Below are 15,920 nucleotides of genomic sequence, written 5' to 3'. Positions count from 1 at the left end.
GTTATCGTACTAGGTTGTTGGTCCGTTTCCTAATTCAGTGGTTTATATCTTTACTTTAAAAGAGATCTCTACTGGTTAATCTGGCTTGGTAGGCTTTGAGGAGAATGCTTGCTACTGAAATATCAGCCTGACAGACATTTTTTAGCACCTATTAAAAGGTAGTCTTAAAATATCGAAGATGTTTTAGGCTCCGCTTACATTCTGGGTAAGTTCCATTTAAGTTTTTAAATTATACCAATAGGTTTAAAAGATTATAGGTGTGGTACAACCTTTTTTTGCAACAGCTTATTCTGTACCCTGAATATAGTTTTGCTATTTTAAGTTACTTTAGCTTGTTTGGGGTGAGTGCATTGGTTACTCTCCCACTTCCCATTTTCTGTACGGCTGGGAACAGCTCCCTAGTAATGGGCTCCATGTTCCTGCTCCATGGCAAAATTCCCACTGACTTCATTAGGAGTAGAAGCCATCCCATAGAGAATATTTACTTTTAAACTTTCTTTAGCCACATTTTAACTGTAGAATTTTGTAAACATTCTCATCTCCAGTATATAAACTTGACATCAATTTAAAAAAGTGTGTCCATTTTTAATCCTACATTGTTAGAAGCAACACCTCAAATTGCTATAATTAAAAATAGAGAAATATCATTGTAATGTTTTTCCAGTTTGTTTTCTTCTTGCACTTAAATGCATTTTTTAAAAATAGAACCACTTTGCTGTAGTCTCAGTCAATTTGCTTATGTGGGTCTCTCCACTTAGAGAGAAAGATAAATCCTTTTTAAAGAATAGCAAAAAGAGATTGTAAAACCATGTCAGGGACAGATGTTGAACCTGAAACTAACTTAAAACTACGTGTTTTTTTAAATCACAGTCTAGATATTTGGTTGATAGTGCCATTTGAACTACATGAAATTTTAGGCCATACAGGTATTTAGTACAGAACATTAAACACCTGGGAGACAGTCAGTTAAGAAAATACAAATACTAGTTTTCACTACTATTGGTTGTATAGTTGAATTTCAGTACAGAGGGGATGCCCTTTTAACTAGTTACCTTAATCTTTCAAACTGCTCTTAAATTTAGTGCTAATTTTTTATTTCATGCCTGATTCAAAGGTTATGTTTGCATAACTGTTAAAGAACAGAGCCACATACACCAAGCTAGGAAATTTTTGTTTATTTTAAGTGTCATAACTTTGGCCTGCTAGCAGGCCACAGTTCATGTTCAAAGACCCACCAACAGCAGATCCCGGCACATTATTATATATAAATGGCCAGTCTTCACCACACACAGTCAACAAATTTTTTCCAAGTGAGGCCTACCTCCTTTGGGAGAGATATTACATTCAACATGAAGCTATATGCCTCACTTACACTCCTACAATAATAAAAATTAATACTTGTACTTCCTTTTACACACACAGAGAGCAAGTCATTCCTTTATCCATTCAGTGCTAACCACACACCTCTGTGCAACATGAGACAGCTGGAATTATAAGTTTCTATTAGCCATAGAACAATAGTGACATGTCACTCAAGGTCCTTATATGATAAAGTGTATTACAGTCAGTGGCAATCTTGCTGTCAAATCCATGCATGCTGTTTTGAAATATTTACTCTTCTGTCAAGTGCTAAGTGGATGAACAGTCAAAGATGTCTGAAGAAAGTCAACGAAGATGACCCAAAAAAAAAAAAAAAGAGAGAGACAGGCCACAGCAGTAATAAACATCCAAACACTGGATCCATCTGGGGGTGAGAGGGAAGGATGCCACAAGCATAACAACTCACGCTGATTAATAACTTCAGTGTACGAATGGATCAAGCTTTTCTCCCCATTGGACACCAAGCTAATCAAATTACTGATGCTTCAGAAAATCCAAATCCCATGGAAAATATTGGTCCCTTTCTGAGCATGATCCACTCTCCTCTCACCACCAGTCCTTGAATGGTGAGCTCTGATCTCAATCCATCCCAGCTATACGAGGGATTGGATGCAACATGTCCCTCACCTCCATTTAAACATACACTTCTGCAAGAACTAATTGCCCAAAGCCAGGAACTTACAAAGACAAAAGTACCTTCTGACAGTAGCTTTTCAATTGTTCATTTCCACGTTTGGTATGTATAACATAAGAGGACAGACAAGTCACCAGAAAACCACCAATATCCGGACACAGCCCCCCACCAAAAATAATTAACAGACCTCATATTCATGCAATCCAATCTGCCAATCCTGAAACACACCCACTGCCTGGCAACCCAGCCCGTTAGCTCCAGCGGGTACCTGCAGTTCCATTCATCTTCAAGAGGGCAGGTGTGACAGATGAACTGTGGAATAGGATGCAAGAGGCTAATCCACTACTTCACAAGAGTTCAAACGGCTTCACTAGCTGCAAGGAGAGCCAAATGGGGAATCTGCCACTAAAAGAAGCACACTGAGGGTATGGCTACACTTACGGTTTGCAGCGCTGGTCATCCAGCTGTGTAGGAGCAGCACTGGTGTGTGGCCACACTCACAGCTACCAGCGCTGGTGTGTGGCCACATTTGCAGCAATAGCAGCGCTGTTGGGAGTGATGCATTATGGGCAGCTATCCCAGCATTCAAGTGGCCGCAACGTGCTTTTCAAAAGACGGGGGTGGAGTGGGGTCTAGTGTAACAGGGAGCGGGGGGAGAGAGAGAGTGGATTTTTGGAGCCAACACTGTGTGTTTAGCTTCCTGCCTTGAAAAATCAGAAATTTTTCCGACCCCTTAGTCTTAACTCTTAATTGCAAACAGCCTGCAGCCAACACGACTCCCCACTGTTTCATTCGCTCCCTGCCTGCCTCTCATTTGATTGTTTACAGCCAGGTACAGATGATCACAGCAAACAGGAGCTCTGTTTGTTTTTTAGATAAGCAGCAACGGCAAAACGGAGCTCCACGGAGCTCGTTCACAACAAAATAAAGAGAGGCTGCATAACAAAACAAAGAGAGTAATTTATAAAAGCATTCTGGGATACATCCTTATACCCTGGAGGCCAATCACAGCGCTGGTGTGTGGCCACACTTGATGACCAGCGCTGCAGCACCAGCGCTGGAATCCTTATTCCCCATCTGAGTGAGGTGTACGGCCAGCGCTGCAGCCAGGGAGTTGCAGCGCTGGAAGTGCCCTGCAGGTGTGGCCACTTACTAACTGCAGCGCTGGTGGAGGCTTTCCAGCACTGCAAATCGCCAGTGTAGCCATACCCTGATTGGCCTTTTCCTCCCTCCTCCCAACCCTCAAGAACCCAGAGCTCTTTTCGGATCTTTCCCATGGGCAACATCTGCTGTAAGAGACAAGAAGGGTCACAGGGGGTGGGGAAGGAAATGGTTCCCTCTACATGGCCAGAGCAAGTCAGGTGCTGTGCATAAAACCAGGATATTACTGTCAAAGGAAGACCTCAAATGTCTATGACCTCAAATGTCTATTAATCTATTAATATATTTTGACACCTGGACAAAATTGGTCCCTTAGTGAAAAAGCCAATGGTTGAACAGGCATTGGTTATGAGCACATCCCCCTAGTAGATAGGTGACTTCAGAAACATTGCAGTTCAGACATTACCTTTAAAAGCTGTAATAGATCTATTTCCCTGCCATCGTTTTCCATGACTGTTTGTGCTGCACACTGATTTCTGTTCTGGGGAGGTTGGCAGCCTTGTGACTACACTACCACTTATGTCACATGCATCCGACGAAGTGGGTATTCACCCACGAAAGCTCATGCTCCAATACGTCTGTTAGTCTATAAGGTGCCACAGGACTCTTTGCTGCTTTTATAGACCCAGACTAACACGGCTACCCCTTGGATACTTATGTCAGTATAACTTATGTCGCGCAGGAGTCTGAATAAGCCACCCCTGAGCAATACAAGTTACACCAACCTAAGCAGCAGTGTGAACAGTGCTTTTGGCGGGAGAGCTGCCCCGCTGTAAGCTCTCTACTGTAGCCATAGCCTTGGTAACAGAAAAGCAGAGCGGGAAGAAGGTTTTATTTTTGTTTGTTTTTTAAGAGTGCTGTGAGATGGGGAAGAGATGTTGCAAACAGATTAACTCCGAATTTTGAGCTAATAAAGTGAAGTGTCCCTTTAAGAAAAAGAAAGATTAAAAACAAACAAAAATACAATTTATTTAAACACAATACAGAAAGTTGTATTTCAATAATCTTTACAATTTAGACTTTGGGTTTTCCTTCTCAATTGTCCATTTTCACCAGTACATCAGAAATCATCATACAATAAATCAAGTTTTCCATCAACCTAACTGCTTTATCAACAGATGGCCCCAGACAATGGAGAGAGCTTTAAAACCGGCAATTCAAACCCACAAAGATCGCTGGAGTCAAAAGGCACATGTGGCTAAGTGTCACATTACTATTAAAGCCCAGGGAGATACAGGATTTTCAATTTAGTTTTAAAATATACATTTCACAATTTTAGTGTGAAATACCTTCCTAAAATAGCCACAGAAGACACTGCCCTCGGGAAGGGGGGGAACGGACAGAGTCAATCTCACAGCACACAAACTCACAACTATACAGAGACATTGAGCTTTTCCAAATTTTGTTTCAGCAGAAACAAAAGTCAGTTGATGGTTTTCATAATGAATACATCTGCAGGCATCCCCTTATCGTAGAATTGTGTTACAAGTTACCAGGAACTCTAGAAATGCATGTGCACTAAATTTTTGCACTCTCAGAGATTTAGGCTCATCTCAGAGATCTCATATCCTCAGATTTAAACAAAAAATAAAATAAAGATGTTTTGCACCTTTTTGGTCACCAAGGTAACCTTCAGAGTCCTTGTCATCACTACATGTAACAGTTTGTAACCAGACAGAGACCAGGGTAGCTCTCAATCTGTTCTGTGTCCACAGACCATAGGGTCAATGCCAGAGCAGCTAGTCACATTTTGCCCCTACTAGATAGAGGGCTTCCCAGTGAGGAAACACCTCAGACTGGCTGCCTTTCCACTCCACTGCCTCCTGTGGCAAGGTAGGAAATCAGAGGTGTTTCACATGCTGAGGGGGCTTGCTCCATGTGCTGAGTGAGGAAGAGACAGAGCTCTCTCTCTCTCTCTCTCCCCCACCCCTCCCTTGAAGAGCTGGGAGTGTTCCTGAAATGCTCTGCCTCACAGCTGGCTCTGCAGTTCCTACTCTGGCTCCCATTACCACCATGCCAGGCTGCCACTCTCCCCCACCAAGCACTAGGACTGGAAAATAAAGCCATTCCTCCCACTCCCCCGCAACACAGCACACACACCAGGCAGGAGTGACAGACTCCCAGCTGTCCCCTCCAGCCTCACCCAGCACCCGGAAAGGAAGCAGAACTCAAAGTAAGACAGAGCAATAGGGTGAGGAGCACCAGCAGTATTTGAAGACAGTTAAACATAATATGGATAGTAACGCTAACAAAGAACTTTCTATTCAACTGGTCTTTTTAAAAACATCAGTTACCTCTTGTATCTTCTTTCCTTCCCTGACTTTGATCTACTTTTCTCTTTCTAGATCATGACCTATTCTTTCTTGCACTGTTTACAATGTCTGTTTCCAGTGCTTCTATATTGTGATGCCAACTTTTCCCAACCTAGCACTAAAAATTTCCTGAATCTGGTGAAAAATTCCCATATAAAGTTTTTTGTTTTTTGGGTTTGTTTTTTTTACAGTGCTTCTATATCCTGGGAAATTTCCCCAAACTTGGGAATTTTTGAGTAACATGTTTCAACTTGGGAAATTGGGAATTTTCATTCAAACATGTTACTCAAAAATTCCCAGATTTGGGGAAATTTCCCAGGATATAGAAGCACTTTCTCTCTCCCTCCATCCTCTTACCTTTCTTACCCTTTGTTGAGCTAATTCTCCAAAAAATCTCACCCCCAAATACTTCTCTGTTGTAACTTTTCAATCACCCCGTCCACCCACATGCATCCACTCATCCCCTCACACATCAGTTGCTGAGTGTCTAGTAAAATTTTGTGGACTATCTGGCTAAACCTACTAGCCAGGCCACAATCTAAAGGAACCCCCCCACCACTCTCTCTCTCTCTCTCTCTCTCTCTCACTACCCACTTCTTCCCTTCCTCCATTGTCTAGAGGCAACCTCCCCTGCTGGAAAAGAGAGTTGCTGGGATTCCTAGCAGGATGCTGGGCTCAGGTGCATCAGTAGGCATCTGGTAAACATGAATACACAGCCCAACCTCTCAAGCAGCTAGAAGGACCATTCCTCTCCTCTCCTCTTTTTGCTCCCCACCCTAAACCAAGAAACCTCTGGCAGCTTTCTTGGTCATTGGGAGATCTTCACTACATTCCTGAGCCTCCTAGCTGTGGTAATGGGAGACGGGTGCCTCAAGCAGCCTCTTCATCCCCTAGCCTCAGTGTTTATTGCTTTGCAAAACTACAGAAGAGGGAAATTGACCAGATTATCATCAATTTCACAGCAGGACAAGATTTACCTAACAGCAGCAGAACTAACTTTCTCTAATTGTGACATCCAGCAACTCCTTATTCAATGATCTACTAGAGGCCATATTAGGCTCTAACTCTAGGAAGTGGTTTAAACACAGGTGAATTAAAGTACTGAATCAATTCCTTCTACTTTGCTCATAAGTTTTTCAGAAGCCTTTTGTGCAAAGAGTATCACACACAGGTGTCCACATTTGGTTTTTAAGATTCAGATTAATAATTTGCAGGATCATCTAAATACAGCATAATATACCCTCTCCATTTCCTGCATTCGCTGGTTACCTTAAGGCTGCTGCTTTTTAAAAATATAAACAACAGTAACCTGTACTTATGTTCACATGATGGGGGAGGGAAAATATTATAAGGACTCCAAACAAGAAAGAAAAAATTGGCCAGGTTTTGGGTCTATGAACCTTAATCTCTATTTATTTGATACAAGTTTTTCCTAGTCATTACTTCCGTTTAATTTTTCCTATTAATAATTCTCGGTGCCACTGTAGAAGGTGCAAGTGGCAGAGAGAAAGAGTAAAGGGGTAGAAATAAGGAGAGGGAAAGGACAACAACAGAGCTTCCAAAGCATATCTGTGGGCTGGGGTAGGGAAGCTTGCACTGTTCCAGACCATGCTGTAGATGGATTAATGCACTCTAGTGCTGTTAATCTGGTACCTCTCACAAGCAATTAAAAATAACAGCTTTCTGCTGATGGTAGTGAAAAATAATCAGCTCTTTGTTATCCGTTGTTTGAATACTGAGAAATATGCATTGAATTGTTTCAATACTATTTTACCCACTACCTCACCTTTCTGCTGAGCTTCTCTAATTGTCACTTTCTCCTTCTCCCACCCACCACACCCACTCTTTCCCTACATCTGGTCCTCTTGTCCAGTGGCATAGGAATGCTGCTTATGTCCACTCCAGTAACCTTCCCTCTTCCAGGGAGAGGGAAAGGCAGAGATTATGAAGACGTTTAGGACTGAAATGAGCAGCACACCTACACCAAAGCAGTTAGGCAGCATAGTATAAATGTGGGTTAGGAAAATAGTGTAAAGGAGCACTCTGCCCCCACCGCCAAATCCCAAAAAGCCTTTGACACGCTAAACATTTCTTGCCTTCACTGTTGGCAAATTCTGGATATATGGGCTCTGTCTCTTCAGCCTTCAGTTTGTTTACTGAATTTTCCCTCTGCTTGCCTAGCTTTAAACCCCATATGTTCATTGCTTTCATTCCAAACTGTGGAATTGTTAATTTCCTTGCAAGTTTTTCCATTAGGACAGAGAGGATCCCATCCTTTCCTCTTGTCCACACTATTCCCAAGTCACTCTTTCCTGCTATTCTGTCTAGACCAGGCTTATATTTTAGGGGTTTTTTTGCTTTAGAAGTATCCTGTCAGAAGTTGCCACGTGCATCCATCCTTTGACGGACTATTAGAACGAAACAATGCTTTTCATCACCACTACAAGGTTACTAGCATGAGCAGAACATACCATGATATAACCACAAGTTTAGTTACCAACACAGATCATAAACTTTCCCTGGTGAGAAGGGGAGACCCAGGTTACCAGTTTCTGCAGGATTTATGCCTTCATCAAAAAGAAAATTATGTTTCTTGTCCTCATGGCTGTAAAGATTAGCTCTGAGGCACATCTGAATGGTTAACTGGTATATAATTGTCTTCTTGAGTCTGCAGACAATTCCAAGCAATAACTGAGCTGAACTAGTCAGCTTTACAGCTGCTCTTCAAAGCTTGGGGACAACCATGAAAGTGGCAAGAATCATGTAAATTTTACTCCGCTTCTTGGGAAACTAAGTAAAAGCAAAATCTGGAGCTATCCAAGGAAGAGCTCCGCTGTCAAAGGCTCAGGAGAACAAGCATCATGTGCTAATAACCTGCGTATGGTGTTTCCTCTAAGGCAGTGGTTCCCAAACTGGGGTTTGTGAACCCTTGGGGGTTTATGAAATGTTACAGGGGGTTCTCGGAAAAAAATTCCCTAATGGCGGACAGAGCTGTCCCTAGGGACCCCGCGGGGGCAGCACAGGGCCAGCAACCCAGAGCCTTGGGGACTTCCAAGAGCAAAGCAGATCAAAGCAAGCATCTCTATCACACTGAGGAGATTTAAACTTCAATTTTATATTTTCAAGATCACTGCTTTTATAACTTATGCTGAGGTAAGGGAGGAAATCCCTGGAAATATTCATTTTTAGGAGGGGATTCACGAGACTTGACATTTTAGTTAAAGTTTGGGAACCACTGCTCTAAGGGTATGTCTACGCTGCAATCAGACACCTGCAGCTGGCCCATGAGTCCAGCTGAGTCCAGCTCAGGGGCGCCAGCTAAGAGAGTGTTTAATTGCAGTGTAGAATTCAAGGCTCTGTCCCCAGCCTGAGCTCTGGGACCCTTCTACCTCATAGGGTCCTAGAGCCCAGAAGTCTACACTGCAATTAAACTGCCCCTTAGCCTGAGCCCAAGTCAGCAGACATGGGCCAGCCACTGGTTTTTAAATCACAGTGAAGACATACATACCTTAAGAAGGATCCTGCTCAGTTGGTTAGAGGACAGGCAGACCTACAGGGGATCCAAAGTCAGAGAGGACTGGAAAAGGGGCTCCACACTAGCCAAAGCTCCCTGCAGCGAGGGCAGGAGCAAAAGCTCTTGGAGACGGGGGCGGGGGACTCTTAAATGGGAATTAGGAGGCCTGTAGTAGTAGCCGGGATCAGGTACTGCAGACAGGTACTGATGGGAGTTGACACACTTGTTTAAGGTTCAAGCTGGGAATTCCAGAGGGAGGAGGATGTTAAGTTCCCCTTCAATTTCCCTGCAGACACAGGGCACAATGGTGAGCCCAGGAGGAGTGCCCCTAATCAAAAAGGGAAGGGTTACTTGAATGCTGTTTAGATGAACTGCATTCTTTTAATCAATAAGATTGCCAAAATGGTGTTGGACTTGCACAAGTATCTCACAGAATTGTGAGAATCCTAAGAATGGAGGAATGGAGGCAGAGACAGGAGCCTATGGCAGCTGAGAGGAGACCCGGTTACACCCACCACAAGAAAACCTGGAGGACCCACAGGAATAGAAGAGCAGAGCTTTCCCCCTGCCCAAAAAAAACCCCCTATACACATCTGCCTACAAACAATAAGGCAGTTGGGAGATGGTTTAATATGGAACCTACCTACACCTTGTGGTGGGGAAAGAAAACAAAAGTTCCAATCCAGCATCCAGAAGCGGATCAAGGGTGCTTCACATTTATCGAATACCAAAACCTGAAGCAGAAGATGGGAGCTCCAAACAGAATTCAGAGACAGCCCCCAGGCAGGAATCCCAAAACTCTCCATAACACCTGTGGATTTGGACTGTGGTGAGGAGCTATATAGCCTGTTCCCATTAGGAACAGTACAAAGGAAAAATCTGCACTTCTGACCATCTGATTCTGGGAACTGTGAAGCACAAATTAATAGGGCTATCGATTAATCGCAGTGAACTCACGCAATTAACTCAAAAAAATTAATCACAATTAATCGCACTGTTAAACAATAGAATACCAACTGAAATTTATTAAACATTTTTGGATGATTTTCTACATTTTCCAATACACTGATTTAAATAACACAGAATACAAAGTGAGCACTGTGTACAGTGATCGCTTGATGTTATTTTATTACAAATATTTGCACTGTAAAACAAAAGTAGTATTTTTCAATTCACCTCATACAAGTACCGTAGTGCAATCTCTTTATCATGAAAGTGCAACTTACAAATGTAGATTTTTTTTTGGTTACATAACTGCACTCAAAAACAAAACAATGCAAAACTTTAGAGCCTACAAGTCCACTCAGTCCTACTTCTTGTTCAGCCAATCGCTAAGACAAACAAGTTTGCTTACATTTATGGGAAATAATACAGCCACCTTCTTATTTACAATGTCACCTGAAAGTGAGAACAGGTGTTCACACGGGACTTTTGTAGCCAGCATTGCAAGATATTTACATTCCAGATATGCTAAACATTTGTATGCCACTTCATGCTTCAGCCATCATTCCAGAGGACATGCTTCCATGCTGATGTTGCTCATTATAAAACTTGTGTTAATTTTTGACTGCATAAATATTTGTAATAAAAAATAAACATGAAGTGAGCACTGTACTCTGTGTTGTAATTGAAATCAATATATTTGAAAATGTCCAAATATATTTAAATAAATGGTATTCTATTTTTTTAATCACTTGACTGCCCTACAAATTAACCATTGTTGCCCTTTACTGCTGCTTTATGATAAAGCGTCTTGAAGTTTTTAAGAAAATGTTTTCTGTCTGTGCTTTACATTAGAAATATCAGGTCTTCATGTCTAAGGATGTAAGCAGAGCTGTTACTCCCCAGTTTGAGGAGGGGGAGCTGCAGATCAGGTTACAGCCTTCTGGGCTGGAACATCACTACTGTGGTCCTCCTATGATAGTGCCGTCATCCCCCAGCAAAGAGGGGAGAAGACATGTAGCTGATATTTTAAAAGGTAGAGGGAATGAAATAGTGTGTCTCCATATTCATAAAGAAGCAGTAACGCTTTTGCTTGTCCTGTCATCTTTTTTAATTCAGAAAATTCCCCAACTCTTGAAACATAATTCACTAAAATGTTTTTCATTTCAATTTGTTCTTTGTTAACTTAAAAAAAAAAAAGATGAATGAAATACAAGGTAAGATTTATAGGACAATTTGGCATTTGAGCTGCCATAAATAAGATCAGTGCTCTACTGCCAGATTGTTTAACGTTCCCCAGTGTGTAAGCATTTGTCCCATTTCTGACCACATGTAGTGTGAAATCAAGAAGTAGATGTGCTATACCAACCAAACTGTTCTACATTTACACAAAGCTGTCCTGCAGACTATGTTCCACTTTACCTTTCTTTCACTTCTCTCGCTGATTCCCAAGCTACTCCACTTCTGATATTACTGCTGTTGGGGAAAGATGAGATCAGAAACCAGCATGGAGAACTTCTGTTCCCACAGAGCTCAGAAATTTGATGATCTCAGAGGGTTGTGTGAAAGAAGATCCCTGACATCTTCTGTACATTGGCAGCAGCCCTTTATGAGTATGCAGTGGGAAAAGTTAATGGCTTTGCTGAGGTTTTCAGTGTCTCTCCCCACTTCCTCTTCTCATTTGACTGCCTCTCTTCTCCCATCTTCCTACAGAAGCACATGGCCCAGAGACTACACTTGCTCTCCTAAAATGATTTTGCTTTACATTAAATTTAACAGGGCTAATGTAATTCTCTAGCTAAACTCAATCACCTTAAAACCATGTTCCTCTCTTCTCTAGTCCCTATTTCCTCCTCATAGATGTGATTTGAAGTGGGGCTCTTACTTCAGAAAAAGTTAAAGGCTTTAAACCAGTGAGTCACTGTGCTTCCTCTTGAAGATATTTTAATAAGAGTTCCTTCATCTTCTGCTTAACCCTATGAAAAAAATCATAATCCTCTTCGTAGTATCCATATAGGGAAGCCATTAAAATATCCAATACATGCCAACAATTAACATGTATTTCCAGCAACATCTTCTATTCTAAATATGGGAGGGGAAGTGTGGTTCTCTAAGATACCATGGTGCAGTAACTGTTGGAAAATACTGACTTGAATTCTGACCACTGTATATTGCTATGGGAATAACTGTGATGGTACAAAACAGTACATTTTACTACAGAATCAAGCCCAAAACACTAAGCTAAAGAACACTATTATAAAGTCACATTTTTATAATCAGAAGGAAGACTGGAGATGGGGGTGGGGGGAGAGAAATACTCAGTGGTTTGAGCATTGGCCAGCTAAACCCAGGGTTGTGAGTTTAATCCTTGAGGGGGCCATTTAGGGATCTGGGGCAAAAATCTGTCTGGGGATTGGTCCTTCTTTGAGCAGGGGATTGGACTAGATGACCTCCTGAGGTCCCTTCCAACCCTGATATTCTATGAAAATAAACTGAGAAATTTTATTATGTTTTAATACACTTAAAACTGGCCCACTTTTGAAGTCCAGTTTAACAAATGTGTCATCCTAGCAAAACTTGGAGAAAGCCTTGCCTTTGATACAGGACTTGATAAAGTGATGATTCACCCAAGGAAGGATGGGCAGCCTGTTGCCACCCTTAATTCACAATTAACAATAGGATAGCAGGATATGGTAAAATCATGACTCGACACTAAAACTGAAAAGTCAGCCACTTTATTGATGTTTGCCAGTGGTAATTTCTAACCTGCCTTATTTCAAACAACCATTTCTTTCCAATACACAGGCTAACAGCTCTTGAAGCATATTTTATTTAATATTCCATAAGCTCTTTGGGACAATGACCGTGCCTTATCAACATAATGGTGTACCAAGCATGCTGTCAGACAAAGAATAAGTGCATATATGTACACAACTAAACTACCAATGATTATTTTAAGTGTAAGCCAAGGAACCCCTAAATGCTGTATCTGTGCCTTTACTGCAGTGTTTGCCCGATCATAAGGCCCAGCTAAGGGAAGCCATTGTTTCTGAGGGGGAGTCCTAGTCACTTAGGAAGGAGCATTATGCCCTCCTTAAAAACCACAAGCATAACAGATGTACAACAGTGCATCCTGATATATCACAACTTAATATGCACAGGCAATTTTTATCATGACCAGTCTGCCCTTCAAGATTCATGTCGTACCTAAATTAAAGTCCGTACATTTGGGCCATTTCCACAACTGTCCAGGTCTCGGAAGCCCTTCCCAAATAACAGTGTCCTCTCCTAAAGATTATTTGTTCTTGGAATTCTAAATTCTATTCTAAGATAATGACAATCTCTTCCCACAATCGTCCCTCGTACATGTATCTGTATAAAAATTAGTCTAAGCCATCCATTTGAATTAAATGAAGCTTTCCACACGAGGTAGCTGCTTTAAAAAACAAAAAGCAGATGTAATGATCTCTCCAGAAAAGCGCACACACACACACTGATTTTAGATTTGGGTTTAAAATCTGGACCATCTTTATGTTTATCGACACCAAAGCTCATGGTTAAATTAAACTTCCTAGAGGTCTATAACCATCCACTACTTGCTAACAAAAGCCATAACAAATCTATATCATTTCAAACTAAATACTTTTATTTGAAGGAGTCATCTCTGGAAGGGATTTCCAATGCAATGTTACATATTGTGATTCATGCATTTAGCAATCTAGTGTTCTTTTAGTGGTTTTTCCCAGACATTCTTTAGAGTGGGTTTTTCACTCTAGTGTCACGGTTGAAGTTAACCCTATGGATACAGTTTTGTAACAGCTGCCACCATCCATCCAGCCTAAGTTGCCACAAATATATTTGCCTCTTCCCTTCCTTTTAAGAATACAGAGCCTGCAAAGCAGTCTGCTATGTGAGTACCAGGTGGAGTTTGATCTCAGCAGCCACAGCCGGACTGTGTGGCATAGTAACAACATGGCAACGATTAGGTAACTTGTTGCAACAGTAAATATTCCGCCACATTCTTCACAAAGGAGCAAACACCCGTGGGCGCTGAAAACACACAGCCCTTTTAACAGACGACTCGTTACAACTCACAACCCCACCTCCCCCGCGCACACATACACATCAGGCACCCCAGGGTCTGGGAACTCTGATGCAAGCCTGCTCTGGTTCTCAATCTGGTTTCAATCCCATCTCCGCGGGGAAACAAGAGCCGGGACACACACAATCCCTCTCACCAAGACTAAACAAAGAGGGAAGGGGGGAGGGGGCAGCTCCACGCAGAGGGAGCCTCCAGCTCCCACACAAACACCGCTTCACCTGGGAGAGTCCCGCCTGCCCAGCGCCTCTCCGGGAGCTTTGTCCTCCCAAGCTCCGCAGAAGCGTCGGCGCAGGGGCGGGCGCCCCAGCCGCGTGTGCGGGGAAAGCCAGGTCGGGGCAGCGGGCAACAACGCGCCTCCCCCAAGCAGTGCCGGGCGGTAACCGCTGACCCGAAAAGCACCGTTCCCCCCTGGGCCGGCCCCGGCCCCGGCCCCGGGACGCTCCGTACCTCTCCCTTCGGCGAGCCGGCTCCGTCCCTCCCGCAGCCCGGCGCACGGCAGCCGCTCTCCGGCTCTGCCCGTGCAACTGAGCGGGGCGCCGGCCACGCCCCCCTCCACCCGGGCACAGGGCGGAGGCAGCGGGCGGCCGAGATTGGGAAGGGGCTGGGACGCTCCCAGCACCTCCAGCCGCCGCCCCGCCCGGCCGCGGCTCGCAGCGCCCCCAGGCGGCCGGACTCCGGCGCTGGCCCGCCAGGAACCCGCCCGCGCGGGAGCTGTGCCCCGCTGTGAGGCGGGGTGAGGGAAAACCACCCTCCGTCCCGGGGGCAAGGGTCCAGTTCGGCACCTGCCGGCCAGCCCGGGGGATGCTCGGTACCCTTGGGAGCCCCCCGCCCCCGGACTCCGCCAGGCCCGGCCCCAGTGCATGGGCTGAGGGACGCTTGTCACATGTCAACACTAGACATGAGGAAAAGTTGCGATGAGGTTTGCCCCGGTGCCCCCCTCGTCGGCACAAACTTTCTAAAGGAGCAAACACGGGAAACCTTTAAAAAGGGGGAATTTCCCTCTTGCATCCCCCCCCCCCGGCTCCAAAGACCTGCTCTAGACAAGGGCTGCCTGCCAGTGCCGGTGTGTGGGGGAGACTCGGGGCCCCGGGGTCTCTCACTGCTGCTAGGTGCCATAGAGCAGGCAGGGCCGGCGCAGGGCATCACAGCAGGGTTAGGTTTACCGCCAGTGACCATTTGTCATACAATGAAATACCAGTTTACCTGCTCCTTGAGGTGGAAGTCTCAGGCACAGCATCAGATTCTTTTATACCAGCGGTTCCCAAAGTGGGTCACAACCTGGTTTTAATGGGGGCACTAGAGCTGGTGTTAGACTAGCTGGGGCCCAGGGTCAAAGCCTGGGGTTGGACTGGCTGGGGCCCCGGGGTGGTAGGGCTCAGGCTTTGGCTTCAGCCCTGGGTGGCAGGGCTCAGGTTACAAGCCACCCATCTGGGGCTGAAGCCCTTAGCCTTCAGCTTAACCCCCGTCCCCCCGGGCAGCAGGGCTCGGGCTTCAGCTATGCCCACCACCCACAGCAGGGGGACTTGGGTGGGCTCAGGCTTTGGTCTCCTCTCCTGGGGTCATGTAGTAATTTTTGTTGTCAGAAGGGGGTCGCAGTGCAATGAAGCGTGAGAACCCCTGTTTTATACTAACCTGGCAGAGATGACAGGTTTCTAAAAAATAAGGACCGAAGCTTGCACCTACTGAAGACAGTAGCAAAATTCCCATTAACTTCACAGGGAGCAGGAACAGATCACCTGCTTAGTAGAAGAAATCATTTATTCCAAAAAAAGGCCTGATTCCTTCAGTCTTTTACCCAGGGAAAACATTCACTGAACTCACCTGTGCTCAATTCCAGTTTATTCTGACACTGTAATAGCTCAATTCTGACTCAGA

General features: G+C 44.2%; 1 protein-coding gene across 4 annotated transcripts in view; it reads right to left on the bottom strand.

Moving 5' to 3' along the window:
* Nucleotides 1-14,617, bottom strand: part of MYO1B (myosin IB) — a 192,200-nt gene extending 177,583 nt beyond the window's left edge. For all 4 annotated transcript variants that reach the window (XM_045032174.1, XM_045032176.1, XM_045032175.1 and 1 more), the window contains exon 1: nt 14,493-14,617. The gene's annotated coding sequence lies outside the window, so the exon portion shown is untranslated. The remainder of the gene's footprint in view (nt 1-14,492) is intronic.
* Between the last annotated feature and the right edge of the window lie 1,303 nt (nt 14,618-15,920).

This window comes from Mauremys mutica, chromosome 10 (assembly GCF_020497125.1).
Source record: "Mauremys mutica isolate MM-2020 ecotype Southern chromosome 10, ASM2049712v1, whole genome shotgun sequence".
In the NCBI taxonomy this organism is placed as follows: domain Eukaryota; kingdom Metazoa; phylum Chordata; order Testudines; family Geoemydidae; genus Mauremys; species Mauremys mutica.
Note: the sequence above shows the minus strand (reverse complement) of the source record. Positions and strands in the feature narration are given on the sequence as shown.